General features: G+C 39.0%; 1 protein-coding gene across 1 annotated transcript in view; it reads left to right on the top strand.

Annotated features, from left to right (window-relative positions):
* LOC147830144 (laminin subunit alpha-3-like) overlaps positions 1-13,428 on the top strand; it is a 184,926-nt gene that overhangs the window by 44,961 nt on the left and 126,537 nt on the right. The window lies entirely within an intron of this gene.

Below are 13,428 nucleotides of genomic sequence, written 5' to 3'. Positions count from 1 at the left end.
CTCCTCCACCCCCGCAGGGGGCAGCTGGGGCCGGGAAGCTAAGAAAGTGCAGTTGTCACGCGGGGGCCTGGGACATTTGAATCTGGTCCGACTCCAAATCCTCTACGCTAAACCATCATCGCCTCACAGTCCTGGAAAAACTGCTAGGGAAGAGAAACTTTGCCAGAAAAGAGGATAAGTTTGGAACTAGGGTTTCAAAAGTGCAAGGTGGCACGATTTGGGCCACTGCCAACTGTGGAGAACAGGGCCTCGGGAGGACCCAGCCCGAGCTCTACTGCAAGTTGGTGGGGTGTCTAGGTTAGTGTGGTAGAGACTCTTTTGACCATGCATTTGCAAAAATGAAAAGTAGTTGAACATGCAATGCCATATGTGCTTATTCATTTATGAATTATATGCGTATATTACCAAATTAATATGATGTGCAAATTATAAAAGAGAAAAGGCTAATATAACAATGGCAAAAATGCTTTTAATTTTAACAGCCTCTGAATAATTTTTTCTCTATTTCTTGATTGTGGATAACTAAATATACAAAATGACTAATGTCCCCCCTGGGGATCAAACTCAGGACCTTGCACTTGCCAGGCAGGCGCAGCTGCTAAGCTACATCCCCAGCCCAATTCTGAAATTTTTTAAAAGTAGAAACTTGGCTGGTAAATTGTTTGCTTTCCAGGTTGTATTCAGTACTTTCTGCTGGGAAAGCTTGCAGTTTAATGTTTTAAACAATAGACTCAAAACTCACTGCAAATTTTCTTTTGGGAACTATTAAAATATATTAGAAAATTTTGTTTCCACATTTAAAAAATGTAAATATGAATATTTTTAGAGTTACACTGTTCTCTTGGTTCAACCACAAAAGCATCTGATTTTCAATATTCTTTTTCCAAGACATATATTTCCTTAGGACACTGTTTACTTTTCTAAAAGTTGTTAAAATAACACCTTTCCTTTGATGAGACAGAGCAAGTGCCTTTATTGTTCTGTAAATATTGATCAGGTAGTGTATTGCTGGCAGCCACTTGTTGTCCCAGCAAAAGTCAGCAAATTTGGATTTTTTTTTTGGTGGAAAAAACTGTGTAACTCTTCTTTAAGTTTAAAAGGCGCTTTAAGAATTTTACTATAGTGGACCCTCGAGTTGCAACTGGCCTGACGTACAAACAACTTGGGTTATGCCTGGAATTTTAGTTTTAACTTATGACCAAAGTCTTGAGTTACGACCCGGATGCTGGCTCCTTGTACTTCCAGATGGTCTCAGATACAGATTTAACCCTTAAAGAGTTTTGGAAGGAACATCACAGCATCCTTTCCTGTGTGAGTTAACTGAGAAGCCCTGGGCCAATGTCTCTCTATGGACACTGAGATCTGCCTGGAAGAAAGTGTGGCCTAAAATTATACAGGAGGGAGATTTTGTAGGCTGTGTAGAGGAGCCTGAGCCTTCAATTGACCAACTTAAGTTACAACCAGCCCTCGATAGTGAATTGAGTTTATAAGTCAAGGGTCCACTGTATAAGGTAACTCATGAGTTCTGTGTAGTCAAAAGAATGTCACAGTCACTTTCCATTTCAATAGTGGGTTGTGACTTATTTGCTATTTCAGAGGAAGCCCCCATATGTGCACATAACCATGCACATGTTAAGTTGCTATGTGCCAGGTGATAGCCTGTCTTCTCCCCAGACACTCCAGACCATTGGTAACTTGTGGCTCGCTGACTTGGGTGGGTGAAGGCCCTTCCAATCTGTATACTACTTATTAGTAAAATGGAAATTTTCATTTTTAAGTAAAATAAGGATAACAAGCAGCTTTAATATTTCCTTCATGCTCTGCACTGGATTGCCTGGCACACCTGATATTGGAAAGAGTGGTCCTAATTAAGGGTAGAGTAGATGTGAGGAGAGGGAAGCCATCAAACACACCCTCATCTGCCTCCACTTACCCAGATTTGCCCCAAAGGGGCCTTCTCCTTCTCACCATTGATTGTGCAGAGGCCAACATGAGTGGGCTGGAGGACCAGAAAAATGATGTCTCCTGTTTTAACTGGGTTTCTAGAGTAGGTCATTACATGTCGGCTCCTGAAACTAGACAGAGTGGGGAGTGACTTCGTGAGGTCACCCAGCAGACTGTCTCGAGGCCAGCACGTAGCCTGCAGAAAGAGAATGCTTGCTGTTTGTTGCACCCTCTTCTCTTTTGCAAATAAGGGTTGAACAAAAGCCCTCCTGAACTGTGCTTTCTGTTTTCACAGTGGAGGGGTTAGAAAAGTGTGCTGCTGGCTGACGTGAAAGAAGCATGTTGGGGATGACAAGGGGACACTGAGGTGGTCCCGGAGGTGGGACCACTAGACACTCACTATAGCCAGTGTTGGTAGCAGTTGGTACCGATTTGCCTTTCAGAAGAGGGCAAGTGGTGAGAGATGGGAGAGAACGGAAGAATGATTGTGATTTACATATCTGTTGGTTGTGTCAGAGTGATGCTTGGATTGAATCTGCTCATGTACAACTCCAGATGGGAAACTGAGAGGAGTTAACCAAAATAATAGTTCTATTTCTTTGGACTTGCTAAAAATAAATCATTGAGGCGAGCCATGATTTAGAATTTCAGGCCAAAAGGATTTTGCAAAACATGTAAAAATAAAGAAACAATAAAGGTCACATCTTGGAAAAAAATTTGGTTTTACTGTAGTGATTTTTTTTGATAGTACATTTATAGCACTGATGGTGGTATTGAATGGTAGCTGTGTTAACAGGCAGAGTGTTTTAAAAGTCTGTGTCTTGTTTGTGTGTGAAAAATGCTTATTGTGGTTTCTCTGGATTTAAGATTCCTTTGAAAAGGTTTTATGTCCTCATTACTGCTCCGAGTTTTTGGTGGTGGAGAGTCCTGTGACTCAGGGGTCCTGTCTCTGTTGTTCACAGCTGTATCCCGTGTTTAGCACATCTGGAACAGTACAGGTGCTCAGAAAACATAGAATGAAGGATGGTGGACCAAGATAAGTTAAAGGCTATATAGAAGTTAACATAGAGGGTAATGCAAAAAATAGTTCTGTTGGAAAATAATTAAAAATGAAATATGTCACACTTTGTGCTTTAGTTTGAAATGTTTGTTCGCCTGTAGAATGTGGCAAAGGCAATGAGAAAATGGAAATAGAAGGCCATGTTGAAATATAACATAGTGCTTAGTTCAGCCTAGCACAAACGCTATACTTGTAAGGTTGAAATGTACACATTCACCTAACCTGATCTTTATTGTGTACACTGACAGTTCGACACGTCTGTTATTCATTCCTTCATTGTTCCGTGATTTATGTATAGGGCTGTGTGTTTGCCCTCATTGATACTGATAGAGAAATACACACCCATGAGTTATGGCCAAGAATGAGAGAAGCCAGAAAACAGTTTCAGTGCTAGGTTTGTATAACTTGGACTAATGGCCATAAACAGGAAACTCAATTTCGCCAAGTCTTTGTGTATAGAACTATTGTGAAAGAAAATCACCGGTCAACTTCAACAAGGGCTTTTCCTTTCACTGATGTGAAATTTTTGGCTGAGGAACCGAAGATTTTTTTTTTGTATTAAATTATTTTATTGGTACATTGTAGGTATACAACACAATTACATTTCTCATTGGGAATTGCACCTTTACATAATGCATCTTGGTTCTTATTTTTTCCCCATTCCTAGCCCTCCCTTCACGCCCTCCACCCTTCCCTATTTACAAAGACTTTATTTCCATTTTTTCCATTTCTCATCATTTTTTCTTTCCCTTCTTTCCTTTCCCCTGCCCCTCCCACTACCCCTACCCCCTACCCCTTTGGACCTTTTCTTCCTATTTTACATTATCGATTATTCATTCTAATCATTGGTACATTTTAGGTATACAATATAATGACATTCATCATTGGAAATGTGCACCTTTACATAGTCTCTCTTGGTTCTTATTTTTCACCCTTGCCCAGCCCTCCCTTCAACCCCTCCATTCCTCCCTATTTACAAAGATTTTGTTCCTATTTTTCCATTTTCTCATATTAATCCCATTCCCTTCTATCCTTTCCCCTAGCCCTCCCACTTCCTTCGCCTTTGCCCCTTTTCTTCCTATTTCACATTATCTATTATACATTTAGTCCTTATTTACACTTTCAGTTTCTCACACCAGAGAAACTATTCGGTATTTATACATGTGTGTCCTATTTATTTCACTTAAGAGTATTGCCTCAATGTGCATCCACTTAGCTATAAATGTCTCTAATTTCTCATTTTTTATGGCTGAGTAGTACTCCATTTTATAAAACCACATTTTCTTTATCCAGTCTCCAGTTGATGGGCATTTGGGCTGTTTCCAAGTTTTAGCTATTACAAACTGTGCTGCTATGAACATGGGTGCACATATATCACTGTGGTATGATTCTTTTAATTCTTTGGGGAAGATCCCCAGCTGTGGAATAGCAGGGTCAAATGGGACTTCCAGTCCTAGTTCTTTGAGGTATCTCCATACTGATTTCCACAGTGATTGCCCCAGTCTACACTCCCACCAGCAGTGGAGCAGGGTTCCTCTTTCCCCACAGCCCCGCCAGCATTGGTTATTGGTTGATTTCATGATAGCAGCCATTCTTTCTGGAGTGAAGTGGAATCTCAGCATTGTTTTCATTTGCATCTCTCGAATGACCAGTGATGTTGAGCATTTTTTCATGTATTTATTTGCTATTTCTACTTCTTTGTGTGAGAAATGCCTGTTCATTTCAGATGCCCATTTTTGGATTGGGTCTTTAAATTTGGGAGGTCTGATCTTTGTAAGTTCTTTATAGGTTCGAGATAGTAGACCTTTGTCTGAGGAAGAGCAGGTGAAGATTTTTTCCCACATTGTGGGTTGTCTCTTCACAGTGCTGGTGGTTTCTCTTGCTGTGCAGAAGCTTTGTAATAAGAAGAGATCCCATTTGTTGATTGTTTGTGCTAGTTCACGAGCAACTGAGGTTTTGTTCATAAAATCTTTTCCTACACCGATGTCTTCAAGGGTTCTACCTAACCTCTGTTCCAACTGAGAACCAAAGATTTTTGCTGTGTCTCTTGATATATTTGTAACAATTATTATTGATAAGAGTTATTTTGACCTTCAAACAAATGATGAGTCAAAAACTTAAGGGTGAATGATTTTCCTAATTTTGTTCCCTGTTTATGAAAATTAGCCAGATTTCAGCAATGAAAACTTATGTACAAATCACACAAAGAAGACAAACATAAGTGTTTTCCCTGGAAAGCCAAGTTCACTCACAGCTAAGGGACAGAGTTTTACACACAAGACTCAAAGCAATTTAAATTTTTTCCCCAACAAAGTACAGATTACTGGAACATATGGACTTTTCCTTTGGTGTTTTTGAGACACCGTCTCACTATGAAGTTCAGGCTGTCCTAGAATTTACTTTGTAGCCCTAGCTGTCATTGAATTCAAGCAATCCTCCTGCCTCAGCTTCCCTAGTGCTGGGATTTCAGACATGTACCACATGTCCAACTGGAGCTTATGGACCTTTAGAGTGATGGATAAACAGTCGGAACCACAAGTGTTCAACCCTTGAATTTAAAGATTTCACTTTATGCTTAGAATTACTGTTGTCATTGAGGGTCTGGATCATTTAATCTGAAAGAAAAAAATATAGAGTCACAGGAAAAGGAGAAGGCAAGACAGTATCATTAATTCTAGTTGCATATCTTTAGCATACATGTGAAAACTATATTTTTTCATATCAAACCAAAGCTATTTTTGGAGCATGAGTCATTTTATTCACAGTTTTATTTGAAGCATTACTTGAATAAGACATAGCCATGCAAATAGAAATTCAAAGCTTTTTAGTAAGTTTATAGCTATGCAAGGCTAACACTAGGATCTGGTTTTAGAACATTTCCATCAGCCCCAAGGTTCTCTTGAGCTCATGCACTCACTCCCTGAACTTGTTACCATCCTAGGCAGCCACTGAGCTACATGGGTGTCTATACATTTGCCTTTTCTGGAAATTTCATATAAATGGAATCAGATGATATGTAGTCTTTTATTTCTGACTTGTTTCACTTATAATGTTTTAAAGGCTCATTCATACTGTTGCATGATTCAGTAGTTTGTTTTTATCGTTAAGTAGTATTGGATTGCACAGATGTACAACATTTTTTAAAGCCATTCACTAGCTGATGGCCACTTACCTTGCTTTTCATTTTGTCTAATATAAATAATACTGCTGTGAACCTTCACAAACAAGTCTTTGTTTGGACATATGCTTTCATTTTCTTGGGTAGATTGCTAGGGATGGATTTGCTAGATCATATAGTAAGTTTAAGTTTTATGATATTATCCATTATTAAACAGGAGTATTGAATCATATGTTTCTACCTTCAATTCTTTCAATCTTTGCTTCAGATATATTTAGGGTTCTGTTGTTTGGTGTAGATATGTTTACAATGGTAATGTGTTCCTAATGGGTTGACCCTGTTATCAACATGTAATGTCCATCTTTGTTTCTTGTATCAATTATAGACTTAAAGTCCATTTGGTCTGATATCAGTACTGTCACATTAGCTTTCTTTTGCTTATATGCATGTAATGCATTTTTTCATATTCAACCTGTTTGTGTCTTAGTATATAAAATGACTTATAAATAGTATATATTTGGATCACGTTTTTAAAAACTTTATTCTGCCAATTTCTGTCTTTTAACTTGTGATTTTAAAACAGTGTTTATTAATAAAGAAGGACTTCTGTCATTTTTTTATTCATTAAGTTTATTGGTACCTTTTAAACTTATTGGTACATTCATCATTGGGAATTTGTATCTTTTTGTTTGCTTGTTTTGGTACCAGGGATCAAACTCAGGACCTTCTGGTTGTGAGGCAGGTGGCAGAACCACTGAGCTAAATCCCCAGCCCCAGGGAACTTGAACCTTTACATGATATATCTTGGTTCTTATTTTTTTCCCCATTCCCCCGCCCTCCCTTCAAACCCTCTGCCTCTTTCTATTTACAAAGACTTTGTTTCCATTTTTTCCTTTTTGCATATTTATTCCTTTCCCTTCTTTCCTTTCCCCTACCCCTCCCACTTCCCCTTCCCCTTTGCACCTTTTTTTTTTTTTTTTTTTGGTACCGGGGATCGAATTTGAGTCCTTGCGCTTGCGAGGCAGGCAGCGGAACCACTGAGCTAAATCTTCAGCTCCCCCTTTGCACCTTTTCTTCCTGTTTCACATTATCTATTATACATTTTGATCCTTCTTTACACTTTCAGTTTCTCCGTGTGTCCTATTTATTTCACTTAAGAGTATGGCCTCAGTGTGCATCCATTTAGCTGTAAATGTCTTGTTTCTAGGACTTCTGTCATTTTGCCACTTGTTTTCTATGTGTTATTTGATGCCTCAATTATTCTCTCATTGTCTGCTTTTGTTCTTAATTGACTTTTCTAGGTACCATTTTGACTCCCTTCTCATTTCCTAAACTGTGCATTTTTAAGTTTAAGTTTGCTTAGCTGTTAGTTTCGAGGGTTAAAAGAGGCACCCTAAATTTATAACATTTCAGCTGAATCCATACCGACTTAGCTTCAGCAGTACCCAAAATTCTGCTCTTATATAGCTCTGGTACTACTTTAATGTTACTGTTGCAAATTACATCATTATATGCTCTTGCTCATGACCATAAATCTATAATTATTGTTTTACACACTTACCTTTTAAGTCACAGATGAAAGAAAGAGGATTTACAAACTAAAGCTACAATGATGCCAGCTTTTGCATTTACTTATGGGCTTACCTACACTAGTGTCATTTATATCTTACTATGGCTTTGAATTACTTTCTAATTTCTTTTCATTTCTTATAGGGCAGGTCTACTAACAATTAATTCCCTAAACTTTTGTTTCTTAGGGAATGTCTTAGTTTTTAAACTTTTTTTGGGGTACCGGGGATCAAACTCGGGGCCCTGAGCTTGTAAGGCAGGCGTCAGAACCAGTGAGGTAAATCCCTGGCCCTGTTTTTTTAATTTTTGAAGAATGATTCTTGATGGACAGTTTGTTTTCCTTCAGCACTTTAAATCGATCATTTCACCATCTTCTAATCTCCATGATTTCTGACGAGAAAAGGGCTGTTAATCTAATTGAGGATTCTTACTATCTGATGAATTGCTCCTTTTGTGCTGCTTTCAATATTCTTACCATCTTTTGACAATTTGATTATAATATGTCATGGTGTGAATCTCTTTGAGATTACCCTACTTGGCATTTGTTGAGTTTCTTGGAGAGATTTATGTCTTTTATCAACTTGAGAAGTTTTTAACCATGATTTCTTTTAGATATAATTTCTTCTCTTTCTGTCCTCTCCTTCTGAGACGCCTATAATATGTATATTGATCTACTTGATGAATATTCCACAGATCCCTTGGATTTTATTTATATTTTCATTTTTTCCTTTCTGTTCTGTAGGCTAGAGAAGTCCAATTGACCTATCTCTGATTATAGATTGTTGTATGCTTTTAACAGCTCCTAGAGTTCTGAAAAAGTTGAATCTGACAGGTTTTGTTTTTGTTTTTGCCAGTTTGATTGTCACTTCAGTGAGGGGACAGCTCTTTGAACCTCCCTGCTTCATCATTTTGGTGATGCCTCCATATCCCAGCCTTTTTTGTTTATTTATTTTTTTGTTCTGTTGCCACAGATGCTTTAGGGTAGTTTTTAATTTTCTTTGCATCAGCTCTGAAACCAATTACTTCTTTAAGGAGTTCTGGTTTCTTTTATTGAGGATGGTGCTGTGAAACCATGATTTGAGTGCTTGCTGTGCTCATTGTTCCTGAGGTGTCATTGTTTCCAGGTCCTTCAGGGAAAAGAGCTGGGAGACATGGGTATCTTCTAACTCCTGTAAACACACATCATCATTCAAAATGAAGTTGATTTTTGCTTACTGATTTTGTATGTTGGGACTTTATTTTTTTTTGGTAGGCTCTTCAGAATTTTCTACACACATGATTGTGTATTGTTTTACTTCTTCCTTTCCAATCTGTATACATTTAACTCATTGACTCATTCATACCCAAACACATCATGCTAGATGCTAAGGATGCAAAAAAGATCTGGATGTAAACACTTCTGTACAGTAGCTTTTTAAAACTTAATTTCCTTAGGAGGCCAGGGAAACCCTTCTGACAAGAAATATAGTACCATCTCCTTGTATATATTATCAAAACTCTCAGTAGTCTGTTAAAATCATGTTAACTCTGAATTAAAATTCTATCTATGACAGCTTTCTCACTTTGGCAAATTGCATAATGTCAGTTCATCCATATATAAAACAGGACTAATAATAGCAACTATTTCATAGTTTTATTGAGAAGATGAAAAGCACTTAGAATATTTCTTGGAACCCAGTTAATCCTCATAAATACTTTTTTCATAGAATGAAAAAATTCTGCCTCAGTGAGACCTCTAAAGTGGTAAGCTATAAAAATACTTTGGCAAATGATAGTGTAAAATTCCTTTAATATTGAAATGCATAGTACATTATGTACTGAATATATCCGATGACATGCTAAATAACCCACAGGCATAAAGACTTCTGTAGCCTTCTACAGTACAGCAATGTACAATTGTTTTTGGTACTGTGTTAGTAATAAGTTTAGGTATTTGTTTATGGAGAGATACATTTTCAGTGTATAAAGTAACATTTTGGGGGGGGAGGTTTTAATTTTTAAGGTTGATTTAGGTGGCAATAATGTATTTTCTCAGATCATAATTTGTTTCTGGTTGTGATTTAGGCACTTAAGGAAACTGAGTTAAGTCTTGCTCAACATTCCAGATCCACAAGCTTAGTGAGGAAAGATTTATTAATGTGTCTGAGTCAGTGGTCTCAGCCCATGCTACCATAGGTTGTGCTGTGTGCATGAACTCCTGGCCAAGGGTGTGAGAGGGGGCCTAAAGTGCAGCCTGGGGAGTGCTGCAGCAGCTCAGAGGCAGGAGGCCTTGTGTGCTTTGCAAGAAAGAGTCGCCGATTAGATCCCTCATGCTACGGGGTGAAAACTGCCCTGGGGAAGGCCAGCTTGTTGAGTTCCGCGTGTTCCAGTTTCTCAGTGTCACGAACACTGGATTTCCTCGGTGGTTTTCCTGCTCTAGACAGTCAGAACCTACATGTGGAAGTAATAAATGAATATTGGCTAGACAGAAGTATGGGGATTAAGTGATTGTTTTTGCACATTTTCAAAGAACAGTTACTTTGAAGCTGCAGCTTATACCACAAGACTGTACAGAAATGATATGAAATAAAGGATCAAGATCGTGGGAGTAGGGGGAAACAGCCTAGTGACCAGGGGCCTTGCTCTCCTGCTTCAGACAGGATATTCATTTAACACGCACGTATACAGCACTTACTGATACTTGGCACTGTCCCAAAGCACTTTACACACACTGGCTTCTTAATCATTACCATTTATGAATTTATTAAAAAGGTACTATTGGGATGCTCGTTTTATAGATGAGGAACCTGAAGCGCAGAGAGGTTAAGTGACGTGTCCGAGAGCACTCAGCTAGTATGGCAGCCAGGATTAAATCCAGGTCTTCTGGCTGCTGGGTTCACGTGATCACCCTCTGCGCCATGCAGCTACTGCTGAGCTAGGCTTTCCACAGAGTTCCAGCTAAGCCTTGCACTACTCTAATTCCACTTGTGCCCTTGGAGCCATTCACTGTCTTGACTATTTCCTTATTAGATGAGCAGCTTCCTGAAGGTGGGGGCGGGTTCTTCCTGCTCTTATCTGTCTCCGTTGTGGCAGCTGGTCTTAGATGTTCCATAGCAGCTTGATGAAGCAATGTTCAAAGGCAACTCCAGTGCGGAATTTCCCTGCTGGAGCAACACCCCAGTGAAAGTACTGTTTGACAAAAACAAACAAAAAACAGAACAAAGAAATACCAACAAAAACAACCAAAAAATCTGGATTTCAACATTGGAAGACAGTTGGGGAACACTGTATGGGACTCCATGGATGGATCTAGGACTGTTTTTCAGACTTGGTGATCTGATAACTCAATATGTGATCCCTAAACAGAATGAGAGAAGCTCTTAGCTGAACAAATACTTAGGGATCAGCCCCATTCGGAGCCATCTTTACACGCGAAGAGCACAGCAGAATGGCATACAGTGAAGATTCTGTCATGCATGACCCATGGAGAGTGGCGTGAACTCAACTCACGGGGTGTGTGGTGTCCTGTAGTTGATTCAGGGATGTCAGGCCAGTGGTTCCAGGAGGTCAGCAGCCCTGGACATTGTGTATTGCCTCTGCCCTCACCCAGCATCTTATGGTCAGCAAAACCAGAGCAAACTGTCATCACAGTGAGCTCTTCTGCTCACTGCAGCACTGTTCACAACTGCCCAGAGATGGAGACAACCTAAGCATCCACTGAAAAATGAATGGTAGAGAAATTGTGATATGCACACAATGCAATATTATTCAGCCTTTAAAAAGAAGAAAGTCCTCCCATTCACTGTAACATGGATGAACCTGAGGGATGTTAGGCTAAGTAAAATGAGGCAGAGAAAGACAAATTCTGCATGACAGGATCTAAAAAAAAAAAAAAATCAAATACAGACAGAATAGAGTGTGGTTATCAGGGATGAGGATGAGGGGCAAATGGGGAGATGTCAGTCAAAGGCACAAGGTTGCAGTGCCCTGTGTTGTAGGATGTAGGATGAGTAAGTTCAGCAAGCTAATGTACAACATGAAGGCCATAGTTGAGAGTACAGTATTGTATCCTGGAAATTTGCAAAGAGAGATTTCAGGTGCTTTTGCCACACCTGTGCACACACAAGGGAGTGAGGAGTTTGGATATGTTAATAAGCATTTTACTATGTATATCAAGACATCATGTTGCATATCTCAAATATACATAATTTATTGTTGTTGGGGTTTTTTTTGTACCAGGGATTGAACTTGGGACCTTTTGCTTTTGAGGCAGGCTGCAGCACCACTGAGCTAAATCCCCAGCTCACAAATATACATAATTTAAAAAGGAGAAAACAAGATGAAGAGAGAAAGGAGTCATAGGTGCCAGCCTGGGGTTGGATGTACTGGGATTAGATGTCCTACCCCGAGCCTTGCTTACTCCACATGGGGTGGCAGAAGTTCATTGGGAGCGATGTGCCCCTGGGAGCCTTGGGTTTACAGTGTTGGATGAGTCCCTTGCTACGACTGAGGCTCAAGAGGCTGCCACAAGGAAGGGCAGGAATGGAACTGTGAAGGGCCCAGTTCCTGTGTCCAGGGATTACCTCGTACTGCCAAGCATCTGTGAGTCTCAAAGACATTGGTGACCAAAGTTCGGCACAAGGTAGTTTGCTTAGTGATTTGAGAAGGAAAAACAATCTCAAATTTAACATTTTTCCTATATGCTTCTTATATTTCCAAGCCGCTTGTCTATTTCATTGTAACAGTTCATAATGTATAATGTATCTTTATGTACTCTTTAATTCTAAATATTTTTAGTAAACTAGAAGAGCGGATATTCTGGGAGACCTCATCAAGAAAAAAATCACTTAATATAATTGTTATCAATTTGTTCAAGTATTTTCTCTTCCATTTTTTCCCATGATCTCTTAGGTAAACTTAGTACTTTTTGGATAAAAATATAGCTATAAAGTAACTCTTTCTGATAGAAATGCTAAGAGCTGATCAGAGCTTTGTTGCCTCTCTCTGAGTAGGGTGCTGGCTTAGAAGGGACTTTGCACTTGTCTCACATGAGATATTATTTGCACCTTTAGTTTTCTTCAGTTATTTGCTTGCCTTGCTTCTGAGGTGTTGGTTTTCTCCAGCTGCTACACACATGGCTGGCACTGTGGAGTAGGAGGATTGTAAACATCTAAACTGCTTAAGTATCCAGAAAATGAGGCCGAGGATCTTCAGAATCAGCACACAGAGCTTCATAAAGAGCGATTTCCATCTTCATTGGAGGATGTACCAGAATGTCGTGATATTGCAGCATGAAGGATTGAGATTAGCTACAGAGAAGAACTTCCTGTGCAAGTGTGATTTTTAAAGACAGGGATGTATCTCTCATCATGCACTAAACTAAAATCAAAATGGATTCAAAGATCTAAATATTAAAACAGAAACAATCTGCTGGAAGATAAAACAGGTAAAAATCTTGAAGACATAGGTGTAGGCAAGGACTTTCTGAACAGAACCCTGGTTGCACAAGAAATAATACTAAGAATCAACAAATGGAACCACATCAAATTAAAAAGCTTCTGCACAGCAAAGGAAACCACCAACAGAGTGAAGACACAACCTACAGAATGGGAAAAAATTTTGCTAGCTATTCCTTGGACAAAGGTCTACTATCTAAAATATATAAAGAACTCAAAAAAATTAGACATTCCCAACTTAAAGACCCAATAAAAAAAAACAGGCATCTGAAATGAACAGAGACTTCTCCAGTGAAGAAGTA

Source organism: Heterocephalus glaber, unplaced genomic scaffold (assembly GCF_053883595.1).
Source record: "Heterocephalus glaber isolate CG9 unplaced genomic scaffold, H.glaber_assembly_v1.0 deba00000331, whole genome shotgun sequence".
NCBI lineage: Eukaryota > Metazoa > Chordata > Mammalia > Rodentia > Bathyergidae > Heterocephalus > Heterocephalus glaber.
The sequence above is the reverse complement of the archived record's forward strand: the minus strand, read 5'-3'. Positions and strand labels throughout refer to the sequence as shown.